Source organism: Eleutherodactylus coqui, chromosome 7, assembly GCF_035609145.1.
Source record: "Eleutherodactylus coqui strain aEleCoq1 chromosome 7, aEleCoq1.hap1, whole genome shotgun sequence".
NCBI lineage: Eukaryota > Metazoa > Chordata > Amphibia > Anura > Eleutherodactylidae > Eleutherodactylus > Eleutherodactylus coqui.
In genome coordinates this window covers 17,591,414-17,614,753 of record NC_089843.1, presented here as the reverse complement: position 1 = coordinate 17,614,753, position 23,340 = coordinate 17,591,414, and positions in this window count along the sequence as shown.

The window sequence follows — 23,340 nt, the reverse complement described above, 5'->3', positions numbered from 1 at the left end:
TGCAATAATCGAGCCGAGAGTGGAAGAGCAGATCCTTGCGATTTTCTTGAGGTGCAGCTGACATGTTCGGGCGGGAGATTGAATGTAGGGGGTAAATGATAGATCAGAGTCGAATATGACCCCAAGGCAGCGGGCATGTTGTCTAGGAGTTATGGTGGCACCACACACTGAGATGGAGATGTCAGGATGAGGTCGGTTAGTGGAGGGTGGAAATACCAGTAGGTCAGTTTTAGAGAGGTTTAGTTTTAGGTAGAGAGAGGACATAGTGTTAGAGATAGCAGACAGTCGGTGATGTTTTGGAGGAAAGATGTCACGGGTAGAGGTGTATAGCTGGGTGTCGTCAGGTGGTATTGGAGGCCAAATCTCCTAATGGTTTGTCCAATTGGGACTGTGTAGATAGAGAAAAGGAGGGGGCCGAGGACCGAGCCCTGGGGGACCCCAACAGCAAGGGGAAGAGGAGAGGAGGTAGAGCCAGCAAAGGAAACGCTGAAAGAGCGGTCAGATAGGTAGGAGGAGAACCAGGAGAGAGCAATGTCCTTCAGGCTGATGGAGCGGAGCATACTGAGGAGGAGTTTGTGGTCAACAGTGTCAAATGCTGCGGAAAGGTCAGGGAGAATCAGTAGGGAGTAATCACCCCTGGATTTGGCTGTCAGTAGGTCATTGGATACCCTCGTAAGGGCAGTTGCTGTTGAGTGTTGAGATCGGAAGCCAGACTGTAGGGGGTCTAGGAGAGAGTGCTCTGATAGGTAGCTTACAAGGCGGGAGTAAACCAGGCGTTCTAGTAGGAGATGAAGGGGAGGTTTGAGATGGGTGGGTAGTTGGCAGCATCAGTCACGTCCAGAGTCGGCTTCTTTAGCAGTGGGGATATGATGGCGTGTTTGAAAGAAGAGGGAAAGATGCCAGAGGTCAGAGAGAGGTTGAATATAGTGGTAAGATGGGAGATGACCACCGGGGAGAGGGATCGGAGGAGGTGTGAAGGGAGGGGGTCGCTAGCGCGGGTGGTGGGGCGAGCAGAGAAGAGCAATTTGTAGACTTCTTCCTCTGTCGTTGATCTGAGTACAGGCAGGGAGCAGGAGTGAACAAGACTAGGGTCAGGGCTACTCTGGGATTGCGAAGTTATTTCCTGATGGATGTCATCAATTTTCTTTTTGAAGTTAGCAGCCAACTCTACAGCACTGAGATCTGTCACAGGGGGCTGTGGTTTAGGGCTGAGAAGGGTGTGAAAAGTATCAAAGAGCCGTTTACGGTTGTGCAATAGTGAGGAGACTAGAGAGGTAAAGTAGACTTGTTTGGCATGGTGGAGGGCGAGGTTGTAGGTTCTGAGCATAAATTTGGAGTGGAGGAAGTCTGCGGACGCTTGAGACTTGCTCCACAGGCGTTCAGCACTTCTAGAGCACCGCCGGATGAAGCCTGTTTGAGGCGTGAGCCAGGGTTGCCGTCTTCTACATCGGATGGCTTGGGTCCTGGGGGACTCTGCTTCATCCAGGGCCTGTTTGAGAGTGGTGTTATAGTGAGCGGCAGCCAGGTTTGGGTATGCATGCCACACGTGTGGCTGCCACGCGAATATAATGCTGTATTAAATATGGCTGGATGAAGTATGATGCAGTTTGACCATGGCAGTTAATAACATCCATCTACCTTCTCTCTCTCTCAACAGATCTGTTCACTTCTGCATCATCTCACTCCAAGCTGAACTCCCCCTGCTCTCTCCCTCTGCTTAAATAATTTGCGCTTCTTGCTTGCTGTGAATTGTGTATTTTGTATTTCATCTGTTTGCATCGGTATAGGTAAATGAAACTTTACTTTTAGTCATTTCTGCCAACCACCTCCCCCAAATGGCATCTTTCTTATCTAAGGAGAGCAATAAATTTCACTCCCCCCCCCCTTTGGTCATTAGGTTTGCAATACTAAAGTCAGCTGGCTAGTCAATTGGAACCTGATTAGCCACTCCCAGCTGTTTCCTAGTCGTACCTTAAACTTTCATTATAATATCAGTGTAAGCATGCATGCCATGCGTGTGGCTGCCACGCGAATATAATGCTGAATTAAGTATGGCTGGATGAAGTATGATGCAGTTTGACCATGGCAGTTCGACAGGGTAGGAGACAGGTAGGCCACAAACTTTGACTAAATACTTTACACTTCAAAGCTTTCGCTAATGCTGTCATCTCTGTTCTCATCCTTGCTCTCAGTTTCAAAACTTCTTTCAAGTGCCAACCTCTGGGGCACACTATTCACATTAGCCCCTCTCTCCTGTCCTCACCTATGCACAGCTCGCATGCACTCTTTACCTTCTTGCTTAGTCTCAAACCCCCAATGCCACTAACAAACATAACAGTCATCCTCATAAATCCCCTAATCCTGCTGCTACTAGTTGCTGGGGATATCTCTCCCAATCCTGGCCCACCCTCCACTGCTATTAGCTATCACCCCCTACCTGACTCACTAATAAAATCCCCAAGCCCAACTGCTAGCCCATGCATACCCTTTCCTGACTCATTTAAATGTGCACTCTAGAACTGCCAGTCAGCATGTAATAAACTCCCCACCATTCACAACTTTTTTACTGCTAAATCTTTAAATCTGCACGCTCTCACAGAAACGTGGATACAGCAGTCTGACACGGCCTCCCCTGCTGCACTGTCTTACAATGGCCTGCAGTTCTCCCATACCCCGAGACCAGATGACAGGCGTGGCGGAGGAGTAGGTGCTCTTCTCTCCCAGAAGTGTACCTTCCAGGTCATACCCCCTGTACCCTCACTCACTTTTCCATCATTTGAGGTACATATGCTACGGCTTTTCCGTCCGCTGTCCATGCGAGTAGCAGTTATCTACCGTCCCCCAGGTGCTCCTCGCCTGTTTTTGGACTACTTTGCTGCCTGGCTTCCCCACTTCCTATCTTGCGAAATTCCAACCCTCATCTTAGGTGATTTTAACATCCCCACTAATGACCTTATCTCTCCATCTGCCTCTCAGCTTCTTTCGCTTACCTCCTCCCTTGGTCTTTTCCCCACTCACAGGGATGGAAACACTCTTGATCTGGTCTTCCTCCATCTCTGCTCTTTTCCCAACTTCACTAACTCCCCTCTCCCGCTCTCGGATCATAACCTCCTTTCTTTCTCTGTCATGCACCCTAACATCTCTCCAGACCCCTCTACCTACCGTACCTACAGGAACCTTAAGGCCATTCACACCCAGGACTTTGCTGAATCCCTACAGTCCTCTCTGTCCCCTATCTCTCACCTCTCCTGCCCAAACCTGGCTGCCGCTCACTACAACACCACTCTCAAACATGCACTGGATGAAGCACTAGATGGACATTCATTCAGCCTAACATACTATACTACTATGTTACCAAAGTCAGCTCTGCTACATCAGATCTGGGAGATAGAGTTGACCATCTTCAAAGCAAAACCTGTGAAATAAAAAGCTCTCACAACGAGCTGATTGATGCTCATTACAAATTGGAGAAAGATTTTAAAGCTTTGAAACATAAAATGGCGGACCTAGAGGACTGTAACCAACGTAATAACATCAAGTTCAGGGGCATAGCAGAGTCAGTGAGGCCAGAAGACCTTAACAAATAGGCTCAAGACCTCATGGAAGTTCTACTCCCAAACGCTAAACCAGAGGAAGCTATTCTGGTCAGAATTCACAGGCTTCTAAAACCCCGAAATGTTCCAGAAAGCTCCCCTAGAGATGTTATTACCAGATTACATTGCTACCATATTAAGGAGGAATCGACGAAAATCTCCGGGAATCGTAAAGATCTCCCTCCTCCTTTTGATAACCTTAAACTATTCTCCGATTTCTCACAATCCACCATGGCTGCATTCACAAACTTCCCGCAATCACAGCTATTCTGAGAGAGCATAAAATTCTATAGAGACATAGCTTTCCAATCAAGATCTTCATTAACAGGGAAGGTAATGTCAGTGTCATGACTTCCTTTAATGAAAATAAATCCTTACTGGAGAAATGGAACCTCCCCCTACCTAAGGAAGATATAACCTGCATAACCAAAGATTGGGCCCACTAGCAGTTAGAGATGAGCGAACACCAAAATGTTTGGGTGTTCGTTATTCGTAACGAACTTCCCGTGATGCTCGAGGGTTCGTTTCGAACAACGAACCCCATTGAAGTCAATGGGCGACCGGAACATTTTTGTATTTCGCCGATGCTCGCTAAGGTTTTCATGTGTGAAAATCTGGGCAATTCAGGAAAGTGATGGGAATGACACAGTGACGGATAGGGCAGGCGAGGGGCTACATGGTGGGCTGCATCTCAAGTTCACAGGTCCCACTATTAAGCCACAATAGCGGCAAGAGTGCCCCCCCCCCCCCACTGTCAGCTTAAAGATCGTCCTCCTCTGGCACAGCTGTAACAGCTGTAGCAGAGAAGAACGATGTTTGCCCATTGAATTCAATGGAACCGGCAATACAGCCGACTCCACTGAATGCAATGGGCTGCCGGCGATCGCAGGATGAATGGTCGGAAAGGGGTTAAATATATAACCCCTTTCCTGCAATTCATCCAGAAATGTGTTACACTAAAAATATATACCGGCGTATAAGGCGACGGGGCGTATAAGACGACCCCCCAACTGTCACCTTATACGCCGGTAATACAGTGGAGCAAAGAATAAAAAGCATTACTTACGTTTTTAGATGATCTGCGGCGCTCCTGCAGGCTGTCACTCCCTCCTGGTCCACGGCAGACAAGCTTTCTCCACGAAAGACTTTAAATCCCTGCCTCCAGAAGCACATGTGCCTTCAGCCAATCACAGCCAATGACAATGATGTCATTGAATGGCTGTGATTGGCTGTGTTTCTGGAGGCGGGGATTTCAAGGCTTGAAATCCCCGCCTCCAGAAACACAGCCAATCACAGCCATTCAATGACATCATTGTCATTGGCTGTGATTGGCTGAAGGCACATGTGCTTCTGGAGGCAGGGATTTAAAGTCTTTCGTGGAGAAAGCTTGTCTGCCGTGGACCAGGAGGGAGTGACAGCCTGCAGGAGCGCCGCAGATCATCTAAAAACGTAAGTAATGCTTTTTATTCTTTGCTCCACTGTATTACCGGCGTATAAGGTGACAGTTGGGGGGTCGTCTTATACGCCCCGTCGCCTTATACGCCGGTATATATTTTTAGTGTAACACATTTCTGGATGAATTGCAGGAAAGGGGTTATATATTTAACCCCTTTCCGACCATTCATCCTGCGATCGCCGGCAGCCCATTGCATTCAGTGGAGTCGGCTGTATTGCCGGTTCCATTGAATTCAATGGGCAAACATCGTTCTTCTCTGCTACAGCTGTTACAGCTGTGCCAGAGAAGAAGGATTTGTCTTCTATATGTTCTCAATGGGGTCAGCGCTGCTGCCGCTGGCCCCATTGAGCGCATATAGAATGCATCCATAGCGAGCAGCGGGAGGGGCAGATTTCAATACTCGGGTGACACCTTATCTCCCCAGCCACTCACAGCAGGGGGGTGGTATAGGGCTTAAACGTTGCAGGGGGAAGTTGTAATGCCTTCCCTGTCTTTATATTGGCCAAAAAAAAGCGCTAACGTCTCAGGGAAGAAAGTTTAATTTACCAGAACACCACATGGTGTTCGTTACGAATAACGAACATCCCGAACACCCTAATATTCGCACGAATAGCAAGCTCGGACGAACGCGTTCGCTCATCTCTACTAGCAGTCTAACAAACCAAACAAGAAACCGACAGCCTTTCAGAAAAAAACAGTTTCTCCCCTGTATTGCTCGTGCAAAACGATGCTAATTCATCCACAGCAGGCTGAAATTTGTACACCCCTGGGCATGACTTTTCATTAGAGATGAGAGAGCACCAAAATGTTCGGGTGCTCTTTGCTCGAGTCAAATTTTTCGTAATGCTCAAGAGCTCGTTTCGATTAACGAACCCCATTAAAGTCAATGGGCGACTCGAGCATTTTTGTATGGGACCGATGCTCCGCATAGGTCATGACTTGTCAAACACCAGAAAACATCAGAAAGTCATGGAAACACCACAGAAATGGACAGGGAAGGGCAGGGGCAGCATCCATGGCTGCATCTCAGGCTCCCAGGTCCCACTATTAAGCCAAAATGGGGGCAAGAGTCTGGCGTCACTCCCCTAATAATTTACTTTGGACAAACCCTCATTAGCAAGGCACATGCTCTGGCACATCTTAGCTAAGCACCACACTACCTGCAACCATTGACAATCACTGCCTGCGGGTGACAACGCTGCCTCTTCTCCGGGGTTACATGCTGGCATTGCTGTCCAACCCCCCCCCGCACGACCCTGCGTCTACAGCGCACACAAAAGTTTCCTTTCGCAGCGTTCAGCTGCCCTCATGACAAACGCTCGCTTCATAGCCACACCACCCTCATGTCTGTTATCAGTGCGTACTAGATGAGGAGAAAGCGGAGGCACACACTGCAGAGGGTTGGCAGGGCCAGGCAGCGACCCTCTTTGAAAGTGTGGGCTATAGCGCACAATGGTGTTGAGAATGGATGATAAATTGACGTACGATCATCATTCAAATCCAGTGCCACCTCCGTCACAAAATTGTCAGGAGCCGCAAACATGGGCATAAAGGGGACTCAGATGCAAGCACTTCTACACATCTCCACAATGCAGCAATACTCTGTGTGGGAAGCACATGAGCCGGCCCAGGGTCAGGCTCGGTCCCAGCCTCCACCTTGTGTGACCCAGGGTGCCATGAGTTACATAGCAATGGGAAATCCATGTGTCCCCACGCAATTCATTCTGTGTAGGTGTCAGATAGCTAAACACCGCAATAGGAAGTCTTTGAGTTCCTTGCGCTCGCCTATGCTGTCGGTGCACAAAAATGGTATTACGCAGGAAGAAATCAGAGCGCCCAAACATGGCAGAGTTTCACCCCGCCACGGACCTCGGCCCACATTTCTACCCTAGTCAGTGTATTTGTGCCAGACAGGTAAAACACCACAATGGGAAGTCTTTGTGTACGCACAGCATAGGCGAGCCCAAGCAACTCAAACATGGTATTACACATGAGGAAATCAGAGCGCCCAAACATGGCAGAGTTTCACCCCACCAAGGACCTCGGCCCACATTTCTACCTAGTCAGTTAGTGTATTTGTACCAGACAGGTAAAACACTGCTATGGGAAGTCTTTGTGCACCCACACCATAGGCGAGGCCAAGGAACTTAAAGATGGTATAACACATAAAAAAAATCAGAGCGCCCAAACATGACAGTTTCACTCTGCCAAGGACCTCAGCCTCGGCTCACACACTCATTAATCGTGGGCATAAAGCGGACTCGGATGCTAGTGCAGTTGTGAAAGTTCCATTAATGCAGTAACGCTCCTTTTGTTTTACCCAAACCAGTGTCTCAGATAACTGTGGCAACACGAGAGAAAATACATGTTGCCCAGCGCTGATCCCCAGACCCCAAGCAGGAGGAGGAGATGGCATAATAAGGCCGAGAAACCATGACCGAGGTAGGACCTGCAATACACTGTGTGGGAAGTACGTGAGCAAGCCCTGGGTCAGGCTCGGTCCCAGCCTCCACCTTGTGTGACCCAAGGTGCCGTGAGTTAAGTAGCTATGGTGAATCCATGGGTCCCCACACAATTCATTCTGTGAAGGTGTCAGATAGCTCAACACCGCAATGGGAAGTTTTTGAGTTCCTTGGGCTCACCTATGCTGTCGGTACACAAAGATGGTATTACACAGGAAGAAATCAAAGTGCCCAAACATGGCAGAGTTACACCCCACCAAGGATCTCGGTCCTGGCCCACATTTCTGCCCAAGTCAGTTTGTATATTTGTGCCAGATAAGTAAAACACCGCAATGGGAAGTCTTTGTGCACCCACAGCATAAGCAGACCACAGTAACATTTCTGTAGTAAGAGTATAGGCCGACCCCTCAAACCATTCAGTAGAAAAGGTATAGGCAGACCCCAGTAACATCTCTATAGCAAGATTATAGGCGGACCCCAGTAACATTTCTGTAGCAAAAGTATAGGCAAACCATTCAATAGAAACTGCATGGGCGGACCCCTGTAACTTTTTTATAGCAAGAGTATAGGCGGACCCCAGAAACATTTCTATAGCAAAAGCATAGGCAGACCCCTGTAACATTGGTGTACCAAGAGTATAGGCGACAACCTGAAAAAATTTGGTTACCAAGAGTGTAGGCGAAGGCCGGAAAAATTAGTTAGATAACATTATAGGCAAGGGCCAGAAAAATTGTGTACAAGTACCAAGAGTACAAGTGCACCCCGGAAAAATTGCTCAACCGCGAGGGCAGGTGAAACCCATAAACTTTTTTTTAAAGATACAGCTCGCTGTTGCTTAATTTCTAACAGAGCCTTGAGGCAGCCCTGTGAAAAAAATTGGTTTCTGTTAAAGTATCAATACTTTTAAAACTTTGAAAACTTGTAAAAAACTTTTAAACAGGAGGGGGCGTGGCTTGGAGAGGCTCCGAGAAGGCTGTGATTCCCTGAGCTCCGCTCGGCAAAGGCACCTACAGCAACCCACAGCACTCACCGAGGATCCCACAACCATTAAATCCTGCAGGAGAACTCCAGGAATCCAATGACATCCAGGAGAAGAACGTCCAAGTCTGTTCCGTACAGACTGGAGTCCTTTTTCACAGCGCGCGGGACTCCATCAGAAATGGCCACCGGAGAAACTCTGACAGCTAATCCCCCAGAGACGGAGCGCAGGGATGACAGCGGGACCGCTGCAGACCGAGAGATAAAGGAGAGAACGCTGAAGAATGCGGGCAGACCCAGCGCTGACACATAGCAGGACCCGACATCAACAGAAAGTACAAGGTCAGTGCAGAAGGGAAAAATTAACCCCGAGCGCTCCTCATCTAAAATGGCACCGGCCACGCTACATTCAGAGGGCAGGTCACCTACCAGTAGCCCTGAAAAATAAAAACAAAAGATGTCTGCAGACAGAGAGGGGGAGGAAGAGATAAACCACACAAATGACAATGCATCGGAGGGAGGACTAAACAGCCTTGTAGCCACAAACAGACCAGTAACTGAACTGTATATTAAAGAGGCAGTAATGGCTCTCAGAGAAACCATACAAGCTGTTAACTTCCAAAGTTAACTCTTCAGTGCTAGACATAAACAACAAAATCGTAAAAAATTAAAAGAAAATGTAGGAAATAGTCACTTCGCATAATTCATTAATTGATGCACACTATGAGCTTGAGGAAAAAGTCACCAAACTACAGCTTAAACTGACGGATCTGGAGGATAGAAATAGGCGCAATAATATTAAGATAAGAGGAATACCAGAAAAAATACCAAATGCTGAACTATCAAACTACATTATACACTTCATGCAGATCCTTCTTCCTGACATTCCAGACCAAGAGCTAAAAATAGACTAAGCACACAGACTGCCGCGTCCAAAATTCCTCAAGGAAGACAATCCTAGAGATACTATAGCTCGCATCTATTATTTCCGAACAAAAGAAGCTCTTATGCAAGCGACAAGAAGAATACAACCATTTCCAAACCCATACTCTGACCTACGCCTCTTCACTGACCTATCTCAGGCTACCTTAGAGGCACAAAGAAGCTATGCAGAAACAACTATGGCTTTGAGAAAAGCAAACATACCCTATAAATGGGGTATCCCAACAAAAATTATAGCCACTAAAGACGGCAAACATCACCTCTTCTTAAACCCCGAAGCCGCTGCGGCAACCCTAAAAAATTGGGGAATAGCAAGTCAAGCAACATCACAACCGCAGTCAAAATCCAGCACAAAAAAACGTCAACAAACCGAAAAACAAGATTCCTGCTCCCTAAAATGAAGACCAAAAGAAAAAAGAGATCCTTTGTGAATTACTAACAGCTACTAAAGTAGTGCCTGCCCACTGTAGCTGGACATTTCACCCCCATTGGATATGCAAGCTCAGCCTTGCTCAAGTTTGTTTAAAATGTTCTTTATTCTTGTCCTCCACACACCATTTCTTGAGCGCAACTTATGGCTGCTCAGCAAAGTACCAAGAAGAGAGGACTTTGTTCGGTTTTCTTGTTTTGTTTTTACAGGCATCGTCTCGTATCAAGTTCTCCCATACCTAGGGCAACACCCACAAGAACCATCGACATGGCTGTGAAACTCCTGTCAATCAACGTCAACAGACTGAATTCACCCTTCAAACGAAGATCAGCATGAAAAGAAGCGCTTCTCCAGAATGCGGACATAGTATGTATGCAAGAGACACACCTGATAGAATCAGACTGTATTAAAATGTCTCACAAAAGGTATCCACAAATTACATTTGCATGCGCAAAGAAGAAACATGCAGGTGTAATGATTGCATTTAAAGAGAACACATCGTTTACAATAGACCAACAAATTTGTGACCCCAGGGGTCGATTCATAATTTTAATGGGATCCCTAAAAAAAACCAAAAAATTACTTTAGTCAACGCATATGTGCCTAACACACGACAAATAAACTTCCTAAATAAATTGATAAAAAAAACTATTCGACTAGCACAGGGACCAATATTAATATGTGGTGATTTCAACTTAGTCCCTGATAAAAACATGGATACTACCAACCACACAATTAAAAGGAATGCCACCTTGGGGGAATGGTTGCATAAAAATGCATTATATGATGTCTTCAGATGCATCAACGCCTCTTCGAAGGAGTATTCGTACTATTCCCCAAGGCATAAGACATTCTCGCGCATAGACTTATGCTTAATGGAAAAATCGCTCCTGACTTCAGTCTCAAAGGCAGAAATCGGTACGGCCACGTGGTCAGATCATGCCCCAATAACCACATCACTAAATATAGGAAGCCCTAGTGGACACAATAAAACATGGAGAAACAATACATACTTAATGAGTAGAGATGAGCGAACGTACTCGTTTCGAGTAATTACTCGATCGAGCACCGCGATTTTCGAGTACTTCAGTACTCGGGTGAAAAGATTTGGGGGGCGCCGGGGGGCGGTAGGAGGCATGGTGGCCCGGGGGGTAGCAGCAGGGAACAGGGGGGAGCCCCCTTTCTCTCCCTCTCCCCCCCACTCCCCGCTGCAACCCTCCACTCACCCACGGCGCCCCCGAATCTTTTCACCCGAGTACGGAAGTACTTGAAAATCGCGGTACTCGGGCGAAAGGGGCGTGGCCAAGTACGCTCGCTCATCTCTATTAATGAGTCTTCCACAATACAAAGAAGAGATTCAGGAGGCTATGTCAGAATTTTTTTAATTCAATGATACCCCTCAGATAAACCCGGTAATTTTATGGAACGCACACGAAGCGTACATGAGAGGCATTCTCATAAAATTAGGATCAAGATTAGAGATGAGCGAGCATACTCGTCTGAGCTTGATGCTCGTTCGAGTATTAGGGTGCTCGAGATGCTCGTTACTCGAGACGAGCACCACGCAGTACTTGTCTCGATTAAACGAGCACTGACCATTGAATTCAATGGAGCCGGCAATACAGCCGACTCCCTTGAAAGCAATGGGCTGCCGGCGATCGCAGGATGAATTTTCGGGAAGGGCTTAAAAATATACGCCCTTCCCTGAAATTCATCCAGAAATGTGTAAAAACAAAAAAATATATTTATACTCACCCGGTCCCGGCAGATGGAGTTCAGCCGCGGCCGGCGGTAGTTCTCCTGAACTGCTCTGAGTAGTATTCAGCAGCCGGGGATTTAAAATCCCCACCTGCTGAATGAGCTGTCTCTGATTGGTCAAAGCCTGACCAATCAGAGGCAGCTCTCACTCACACCCATTCATGAATGGGTGAGTGAGTGCTGCCTCTGATTGGTTCAGCGCAGGGACCAATCAGGGGCAGCTCTCAGCTGCCCAAAGAATTCTAAAATATCTTCCAAATATAATACACTCGGACCAATTGGGTTTTGTGAGGGGGAGGCAAGCCTCGGACAGCACGTGAAAAATTTTAAACTTACTACATTTTGTAGAAAAATCCTGGATACCAACAATTATGCTAACTTTAGATGCTGAAAAAGCATTTGATAGGGTCCACTGGGGCTATTTTTTAAAAACATTAGAAAAATTCGGATTTGGGGAAAGGTTAATCCGTGCTGTGCGGGCCTTGTACTCTTCACCTACTGCCAGAGTGTTGGTGGACGGAACATTATCTGATTCACTAACAATTACGAATGGTACAAGACAAGGGTGTCCACTGTCGCCGATATTATATGTCTTGGCTATAGAACCACTGGCGGAGCTTATTCGTACTGTCCCTGATGTGAGGGGTGTTCCGGTGAACCACAGGCAGTATAAAATAGGGTTATTTGCAGACGACGTAATTCTCACATTGGCACATCCATTGGAGTCCTTGAGGTCTTGAGGTCTGCCTGTGCGATACTGGAGCACTTCAGCAAGTACAAATTAAATGTAGACAAATCGCTTATTCTTGGTGTAAATATCTCAAAAAGTTTGGAAAACGCAATCCAATTAGAATTCCCATTCGAATGGAGAGTAAAAAGTGTTCCATATCTGGGAATAGCTTTAACTCCGTTAATAAAAAACATGGAAAGCGAAAATTACATGAAACTACTAAACACAACACAAAAAGAGATAGACCACCTATCCAGATTAAATTTAACATGGTTTGGAAGAATAATGTCCTCAAAATGAAAATATTGCCAATAATTCTCTACTACTTCAGAGTTCTACCACAATCAATCTCTAACTCCACCCTTAAGAAACTACAAAAACAAATGAACTCCTACATATGGGGAGGAAAAAACCACGACTGGCACTGTCGATTCTTGCGTTGCATCGCAAGACTGGAGGAGCTAATGTACCCAACCTAAGGGCATATCATAAAGCCATAATATTAAACCAAACCAAGCAATTAATACTGAATGAGAATGCCCTGGGTTGGCCTACCATGGAAAAAAATTGCCTGAAAGACATCTCTGGACAAGCATTGCTATATGCAATATCTATTGAGAGTCTATTGTATCCAAAAATTATAACACCGCATTTACCAGACATGTCCCCCACATTACGTGCTTCAGTGGACTCATGGAGCGAATACTCAAAGAAAGTGGGTTTATCAGGGGTAAAGAAAAAACCCTCATTGCCTATTGAAACACTAAACCTGATCCTACCGGACCTAGATCTTAGAATATGGAAAAATAAAGGGGTGAAATGGGTGAATTTGATGAACTACAACTAAATTACAACTTACCACCAAATGAAAAATTTAAATATTTAAGAATTAGCTCTCTACTAAAAGATATACCCATACACAGAATAGAGCTCCCCTTGGTACTAATATATAAGATAGACCCCCCCCCCCCATCTCCCAGAAACAAATCTGAAACTAGATCCTTCTATGATACCCTGACCAATAATACAACTCTGACAAAAAAATCCTACATGTTAAGCTGGGAAAAGGAACTACAAGAAGAAATAACGGAAATCTCATGGTCTAGAGCATTTAACATAGCATCAAAATCTACCAAAGGCCTGGGCATATTAGAGACCCAAACAAAACTAAATTTAAGATGGTACTACACCCCCGCTCAAATATTTAACAGATCAAACAAAGGAGATGGTCTGTGTTGGAGGGACTGCGGACACATTTTTTGGTCATGCCCTAAAATAAAAATGTATTGGGAGAATGTTTTAAAACTTTTACAAGACACATTAAGATTAGGGATGAGCGAGCATACTCGTTCGAGTATTAGGGTGTTCAAGATGCTCGTTACTCGAGACGAGCACCACACGTTGTTCGAGTTACTTTCACTTTCATCTCTGAGAAATGTGCGCGCTTTTCTGGCCAATAGAAAGACATGGAGGCATTACAACTTCCTCCTGTGATGTTCCACCCCTATACCACCCCCCTGCAGTGAGTGGCTGGGGAGATCAGATGACACCCGAGTATTTAAATCTGCCACGCCCGCGGCTCGCCACAGATGCATACTGACATAGATCAAGGACAGTGCTGTCTTGCTGTAGCTGCTATAGGGAGAGTGTTAAGTGTTATTTTAGTCTTCAAGAACCCCAACGGTCCTTCTTAGGGCCACATCTGACCGTGTGCAGTACTGTTGAGGCTGCTTTAAGCAGTGTTGCAAAATTATTTTTTTTGGTATATCGGGCGTGCAGACCATAGCGTACTCAGTCTGCAGTCATTTTACTCAGTATAGGGGCAGTACTGGTGAGGCAGGGAAAGAGCTCAGGGAAAGTTAAAAAAAATACAATATTAGGCCTGCCTGTCACTGCCTTCCGTTTACAGCGCCTCTGCTGGGGGTTGTAGTTGGTGAATAAATACCCAGCCTTGCGCATAATTGTTTCCTGCCCCTCCAGTGCGTTACGTACACGAAGTCAGCCTCCAACAGGGAAATCGAAATACAGTGTATATCACAGGCAGTGGGCTTTTTCCCAGAAAGTTCAAAAAAATACAATATTAGGCCTGCCTGTCACTGCCTTCCGTTTACTGCGTCTCTGCTGGGTGTAGTAGTTGTTGAATTAATACCCAGCCTTGCGCATAATTGTTTCCTGCCTCTGCAGTGCGTTACGTACGCGAAGTCAGCTTCCAATCGCAGGCCAATAAGCGGCACATTTAATTACAGCATTCTGTTTCTGCTAATCTCGTAATACACCATGCTGAGGGGTAGGGGGAGGCCTAGAGGATGTGGACGGGGGCGAGGACGCGGAGGCCCAAGTCAGGGTGTGGGCACAGGCTGAGCTCCTGGTCCAGGTGTATCGCAGCCGACTGCTGCGGGATTAGGAGAGAGGCAAGTTTCAGGGGTCCCCAGATTCATCTCACAATTAATTGGTCCACGCGGTAGACCTTTATTAGAAAATGAGCAGTGTGAGCAGGTCCTGTCGTGGATGGCAGAAAGTGCATCCAGCAATCTATCAACCACCCAGACTTCTACGCCGTCCACAGCTGCAACTCTGAATCCTCTGGCTGCTGCTCCTCCTTCCTCCCAGCCTCCTCACTCCATGAAAATGACACATTCTGAGGAGCAGGCAGACTCCCAGGAACTGTTCTCAGGCCCCTGCCCAGATTGGGCAGCAATGGTTCCTCTCCCACCAAAGGAGTTTATCGTGACCGATGCCCAACCTTTGGAAAGTTCCCGGGGTCTGGGGGATGAGGCTGGGGACTTCCGGCAACAGTCTCAAGAGCTTTCAGTGGGTGAGGAGGACGATGACGATGAGACACAGTTGTCTATCAGTGAGGTAGTAGTAAGGGCAGTAAGTCCGAGGGAGGAGCGCACAGAGGATTCGGAGGAAGAGCAGCTGGACGATGAGGTGACTGATCCCACCTGGTTTGCTAAGCCTACTGACGACAGGTCTTCAGAGGGGGAGGCAAGTGCAGCAGCAGGGCAGCTTGGAAGAGGCAGTGCGGTGGCCAGGGGTAGAGGCAGGGCCAGACCGAATAATCCACCAACTGTTTCCCAAAGCGCCCCCTCGCGCCATGCCACCCTGCAGAGGCCGAGGTGCTCAAAGGTGTGGCAGTTTTTCACTGAGAGTGCAGACGACCGACGAACTGTGGTGTGCAAGGTTTGTCGCGCCAAGATCAGCCGAGGAGCCACCACCACCAGCATGCGCAGGCATATGATGGTCAAGCACCCCACAAGGTGGGACGAAGGCCGTTCACCGCCTCCGGTTTGCACCACTGCCTTTCCCCCTTTGCCCCAACCTGCCACTGAGATCCAACCCCCCTCTCAGGACACAGGCACGACCGTCTCACGGCCTGCACCCACACGCTCACCTCCGCTGTCCTCAGCCCCATCCAGCAATGTCTCTCAGCGCAGCGTCCAGCCGTCGCTGGCGCAACTGTTTGAGCGCAAGCGCAAGTACGCCGCCACGCACGCGCATGCTCAAGCGTTAAACGTGCACATAGCCAAATTGATCAGCCTGGAGATGCTGCCGTATAGGCTTGTGGAAACGGAGGCTTTGAAAAACATGATGGCGGCGGCGGCCCCGTGCTTATCGGTTCCCAGTCGCCACTACTTTTCGCCATGTACCGTCCCAGCCCTGCACGACCACGTCTCCCACAACATTGTACGCGCCCTCACCAACGCGGTTACTGCCAAGGTCCACTTAACAACGGACACGTGGACAAGCACAGGCAGGCAGGGCCACTATATCTCCCTGACGGCACATTGGGTGAATTTAGTGGAGGCTGGGACCGAGTCAGAGCCTGGGACCGCTCACGTCCTATCCACCCCCAGAATTGCGGGCCCCAGCTCGGTGGTGGTATCTGCGGCGGTGTATGCTTCCTCCACTATACCACCCTCCTCCTCCTCCTCCTACGCAACCTCTGTCTCGCAATCAAGATGTGTCAGCAGCAGCACGTCGCCACAAGTCGGTGTCGCGCGGGGTGGCAGCACAGCGGTGGGCAAGCGCCAGCAGGCCGTGCTGAAACTACTCAGCTTAGGAGAGAAGAGGCACACGGCCCACAAACTGCTGCAGGGTCTGATAGAGCAGACCGACCGCTGGCTTTCGACGCTGAGCCTCCAACCGGGCATGGTCGTGTGTGACAACGGCCGTAACCTGGTGGCGGCTCTGCAGCTCAGCAGCCTCACGCACGTGCCATGCCTAGTCTTCAATTTGGTGGTTCAGTGGTTTCTGAAAAGCTACCCACGCTTGTCAGACCTGCTCGGAAAGGTGCGCCGGCTCAGCGCACATTTCCGCAAGTCCAACACGGAAGCTGCCACCCTGCGGACCCTGCAACATCGGTTTAAGCTGCCAGTGCACCGACTGCTGTGCGACGTGCCCACATGGTTGAACCCTATGCTCCACATGTTGGCCAGGCTCTATGAGCAGCGTAGAGCTATAGTGGAATACCAACTCCAGCATGGGCGGCGTAGTGGGAGTCAGCCTCCTCAATTCTTTACAGAAGAGTGGGCCTGGTTGGCAGACATCTGCCAGGTCCTTGGAAACTTTGAGGAGTCTACCCAGATGGTGAGCGGCGATGCTGCAATCATTAGCGTCACCATTCCTCTGCTATGCCTCTTGAAAAGTTCCCTGCAAAGCATAAAAGCAGACGCTTTGCGCTCGGAAATGGAGGCGGGGGAAGACAGTATGTCGCTGGATAGGCAGAGCACCCTCATGTCTATATCTCAGCGTGTTTTGGAGGAGGGGGAGGAGCATGAGGAGGATGAGGAGGAGGGGGAAGAGACAGCTTGGCCCACTGCTGAGGGTACCCATGCTGCTTGCCTGTGATCCTTTCAGCGTGTATGGCCGGAGGAGGAGGAGGAGGATCCTGAAAGTGATCTTCCTAGTGAGGACAGCCATGTGTTGCGTACAGGCACCCTGGCACACATGGCGGACTTCATGTTAGGATGCCTTTCTCGTGACCCTCGCGTTACACGCATTCGGGCCACTACGGATTACTGGGTGTACACACTGCTCGACCCACGGTATAAGGAGAACCTTTCCACTCTCATACCCGAAGAGGAAAGGGGTTCGAGAGTGATGCTATACCACAGGACCCTGGCGGACAAGCTGATGGTAAAATTCCCATCCGACAGCGCTAGTGGCAGAAGGCGCAGTTCCGAGGGCCCAGTAGCAGGGGAGGCGCGCAGATCAGGCAGCATGTACAGCACAGGCAGGGGAACACTCTCTAAGGCCTTTGACAGCTTTCTGGCTCCCCCGCAAGAATGTATCACTGCTCCCCAGTCAAGGCTGAGTCGGCGGGAGCACTGTAAAAGGATGGTGAGGGAGTACGTAGCCGATCGCACGACCGTCCTCCGTGACGCCTCTGCCCCCTACAACTACTGGGTGTCGAAGCTGGACACGTGGCCTGAACTCGCGCTGTATGCCCTGGAGGTGCTTGCTTGTCCTGCGGCTAGCGTCTTGTCAGAGAGGGTGTTTAGTGCGGCTGGGGGAATCATCACGGATAAGCGTACCCGCCTGTCAACCAACAGTGCCGACAGGCTTACACTCATCAAGATGAACAAAGCCTGGATTTCCCCAGACTTCTCTTCTCCACCAGCGGACAGCAGCAATACCTAAGCAATACGTAGGCTGCACCCGCGGATGGAAGCATCGTTCTATATCACCATCAAAAACGGGGACATTTTTGCTTCATCAATCTGTGTATAATATTCATCCTCCTCCTCCTGCTCCTCCTCCTGAAACCTCACTAATCACGCCGAACGGGCAATTTTTCTTAGGCCCACAAGGCTGAGTCATATAATTTTTGTAAACAATTTTTATATGTTTCAATGCTCATTAAAGCGTTGAAACTTGCACCTGAACCAATTTTTATTTTAACTGGGCTGCCTCCAGGCCTAGTTACAAATTAAGCCACATTAACCAAAGCGATTAATGGGTTTCACCTGCCCTCTTGGTTGGGCATGGGCAATTTTTCTGAGGTACATTAGTACTGTTGGTACACCAATTTTTTTGGGCGCTCGCCTACAGTGTAATCCAATTAATTTTTTGCCCACCTGCATTAAAGCTGACGTTACCTCAGCTGTGCTGGGCACTGCAATGGGATATATTTATGTACCGCCGGTGGGTTCCAGGGAGCCACCCATGCTGTCGGTACACACGGAGTTGTAACTGCATGTGTCCACTTCTAAAGAACCCCAGTCTGACTGGGGCATGCAGTGTGGGCCGAAGCCCACCTGCATTAAACATGACATTACCTCAGCTGTGATGGGCAATGCAATGGGATATATTTATGTACCGCCGGTGGCTTCCTGGCACCCACCCATGCTGTCGGTCCACAGGGAGTTGTACCTGCCTGTGTCTATGAATTAAAAACCCCGGTCAGGTTGGGGCATGCAGTGTGGGCCGAAGCCCACCTGCATTTAATCTGACGTTAGTTCTGCTGTCCAGGGCACTGCAATGGGATACATTTATGTACAGCCGGTGGGTTCCAGGGAGCCACCCATGCTGTAGGTGCACACGGAATTCCCATTGCGGAGTTGTACCTGCCTGTGACTATTTATAAAAAACCACGGTCTGACTGGGGCATGCAGACACCTTGACAGAATGAATAGTGTGTGGCACATAGGTTCCCCATTGCTATGCCCACGTGTGCAGCTCCTGATGGCAGTGGCACAGGATTATATTTCTCACTGCTTCTGTACAGCATTGTGGGCTATCGTCCTGCCCCTTTTAAAGAGGGTCGCTGCCTAGCCGTGCCAACCCTCTGCAGTGTGTGCCTGCGGTTCCTTCTCATGGCAGACGCACTTATAAATAGACATGAGGGTGGCGTGGCATGAGGGCAGCTGAAGGCTGCGCAGGGACACTTTGGTGTGTGCTGTGGACATTGGGTCGTGCGCGGGGGCGGGGGGCAGCATGTAACCCAGGAGAAGTGGCAGCGGAGTGTCATGCAGGCAGTGATTGTGCTTTGTTGGAGGTAGTGTGGTGCTTAGCTAAGGTATGCATTGCTAATGAGGGCTTTTCATAAGTAAAAATTGTTGGGAGGGGGGGGGGCACTCTTGCCGCTATTGTGGCTTAATAGTGGGACCTGGGAACTTGAGATGCAGCCCAACATGTAGCCCCTCGCCTGCCCTATCCGTTGCTGTGTCGTTCCCATCACTTTCTTGAATTGCCCAGATTTTCACAAATGGAAACCTTAGCGAGCATCGGCGATACACAAAAATGCTCGGGTCGCCCATTGACTTCAATGGGGTTCGTTATTCGAAACGAACCCTCGAGCATCGCGATAATTTTCGTCCCGAGTAACGAGCACCCGAGTATTTTGGTGCTCGCTCATCTCTAGTAATTACTCTATTTTAAAGAGGTTGATTACTCTGTTCTGGAAAGTTTTTTTCCTACTTTTTTTGATAAACCATTTTTGGATGTGTCTGCAAAATATTCTTAATACTGATATGCTGGTCTTCCAAAATAAATCTGATCACTTCAGAAGCACAAGTAAGAACCTTTTACTGCTCCCACAAGCGATAAATCTTAAACATAAAATGGAGTTGATCCTGCTGTCTCTAAATGTTAAGGGGCTTCATTCACCTTTTAAGAGATCTGCTCTGTGGAGAGAAGCTATTTGTCCAAAATGGACATTCTTTGCACTCAGGAAACTCACTTCACCCAAGACAGAGCACTCACTATTTCACACCCCAAGTTCTCTAGGATATTCACAGCTAATGCTCCTAAGAAGAAAGTGGGTGTTTTAATCATTATAAATGCCTTAGTAGACTTTCCGCTATTAAAGGAGATGACAGAAGGAGAGGATAGATTCTTGAGCTTAGCTTGCAAGATAGAAGGCCTCCTCATAATTCTGGTCAATATATATACTCTAACTTGAGACAATTATGTTTCCTGGCCAGAGTGATGAGGAAAATAACGAAAGTACAACAAGGAAATGTGATAATGTGGGGGGACTTAAATCTCATAGCAGATGCTACTCTAGATTCTAGCCATGCTAGCAGAAGTAGAGTCCCAACTTTATCCTCCTGGATCCACAAAGCAAAATTGTTTGATACTTTTCAGATGTCTAAATGTGAACTTAAGAGAGTACTCATTTTGTCATAAAACGTTCTCCAGAATCGACCTGTTTCTGGTGGACTGCCCTGCCCTTGGGAAAATGTTAGATGCAAAAATTGGAGTGACATCTTGGCGGATGATATCGTTTTATTGTTAACTTCCCCCTTAAAGTCCCTTAGAGCACTATCTGAACTCCACTACTCTTTTGGGAAAATATCTTATAATAAAATCAACCCATCAAAGTCAAGAATATTAGGCATTAACCCTTTGCAATCCAATTTTGGATTCAGGGTTTCCTAGGGGTTTTCTCTTTCTCCAATTATACAATGGCGCCATCTACTGGCTACAGCCAGTAATGTGGTATCGGACATGCTGGAGAGGCCCCTAACAACAGAGCAGCCAGTAATATACAGTAAGAATACCCTGCAGGACGTCTTCCGACATCAGAGCTGTACAGCCTTCAATCAGGATGTCTTTAGACATCAGACAGTGGATTGGAAAGGGTTAATGTCCCCCAAAAGCTCATGCATCAAATCAAAAAAGAATTCCCCTATTGATGGGACCTGAAGGGTACCCAGTACTTGGGCACAGCAATTACCTCCCCAATAAAAAATAAAATGGATTTAAATGTAGTTTCTTTGATGAATTCCTTGAAGGGATACAGAGGAATCTTAAAGACTACAACAAAACCATAATTTTCCTGCTTAGGGAAAATAGTTATTTATAAGATTATGGTTCTCCCAAAAATTCTTAATATTTTTTTTGAGCAATTGCACTTAAATGCCCCACTAAACTACATAAAAGTCTGCAAAAACAACTCATGACATTAGTGTGGGGAAATAAAAAAACCTAGAGCAGCCGCAGCCATTATGTATAGTCCCAGGAAAGACAGAGGAATGGGGGTCCCTAATTTAGAAGCTTACTACAAGGCAAATGTAATCTCTTAGTTGATGGGTTTGTGTATACCCCAGGAAGGAATTAGTTGGCCAAATATTATACAGTGTGCAATATGAAATAAATTCCTTAGGAACCTGCTACTAGTGTCAAGCGTAGATACTAATCTTGAGAGTCCGGAAAGCCCCATGATCAATAATGCCATAACAATTTGGACACCAATAATACAAATTTCAAAAAATCACTCCCCCAGGAAGACCATTTCCCTTCCGATAGAGATCTTAGAATTTTAGTCAGACAATTTAAATACATGCAACTGGAGATCAAAGGGAATTAAGTTTACTTCAGATCTTGCTGAGGGCCCAGAATTAAATACGTTTAAATGTTTGCAGGAAAAATATGGTCTCTTGGATACAAATTTTTTCCTTTATTCCTAAGTCTGTAGGATATGGATGACCGTTCCTCTCCACAATCCTTTGTTGCCTTTGTATCTATAGAGATTTATGTTTGACTCACCCCCCCCCCCCCTATAAAATAAAAAATTATAAGATTACTATGAAATATTTTGTGGGGGGGAGGGGGGGGTCGTACCCATATTCCTCAAAAGAAAGCCCATTTATTGAATTGGGAGAGAGAATTGGGAAAGTCTTTCTCAATGACACAATGGAATAGTGCTCACCTGTGGGCCAACAGGGCCTCATCCTGCGCCTCAATACTGGAAGTGCACAGTAAAGTCCTTACAAGATGGTGCAGATCTCTGGTCAGATTAGCAGATTTCAGATAAGTGCTGGCGAGACTGTGGGAAACGGGGCTCCTTATTAAATATTTACTGGAGCTACCCTCACATTCAACATGTATGGCAAGAATTCTTCTCTCTTAGTAAAATAGCTGGAATAGTTATCCCCTCAAAGCCAGAATTAGCCATTCTTCTGATACGGATAGATAACATTCTCATCAAATATAGAGAGTTGGTATCTCATAGCCTCCTTCTGATCCAATTACTCCTAGTGAGAAAATGGAGATCACCACAGATCCCTTCCTTCAATGAAATAACACAACTTTTCTTGGAACATTATGTGTATGAGAAAGTGTTTGCATTTACGAATGAAAGAATAAGTCAGTTTATGCAGACATGGAGTCCCTGGCAGAAATTCTTCAAGATAGGGAATCCGGCCCCTGGATAAACCCAAGAAAATAACCTTGACAGATTCAACTGATACAATTAGGATCTTGACCTCAGGTTCACGAAGAAGGTTTTATATGTACTTTGGATGGGTCTAATGCAATTTAATTAAAATTATAAAGTTACTTAAGCAGACTAATCCTCACCCCCCCCCCCCCCCCAGGCGGCCGCTACTGCTAACTGGAATTTAGGAATAATGATACTTTGTGCACAATATGAAGTAACCACAATATCCTTTCAGAACAATGTCAATAATAATTTGCAAATATGAGTTCCATTTCATAGAAGTACAGATTATGGCAAATAGATCCTCTTTGAGTGCTAAAGCCCCATTTAAACAGGAAGAATGTCGGGCAAACGATGCCTGATACATGTCCCTTTGTTTCCTTGCTCCCATGCTGTTGCATGGGAGCAAGCAGAGCTGGCTTACTCACAGAGCACCCAGCAGGGTGGCGGGGCAGTGCAGGAGATTTCTCTCCTCTCGCTCCCCCACCGCTCTCCATTAACTTAATATAGTGTCTGTTCTGTACTGAATGGCCGCTATTTACACTGCATGATGAGCAATACGCTCATTGCTCATTGTTCAGTGTAAATAGCGGCTGTTCAGTACTGAACGTCTACTGTATTAACTCAATGGAAAGGGGCGAAGAGCGAGAGGAGAAATCTCCTACACTTTCCCGCTCCCCTGCTGGCCACTCTGTGAGCAAGCCAGCAATACTAGCTCTCATGTGACAGCACGGGAGCAAGGACAATCGGGGACGAGTGTTGGGCATCGTTTGCCCAACAATCGTCCTGTGTAAATAGACCCTATCACTCCATTGTTATTAAT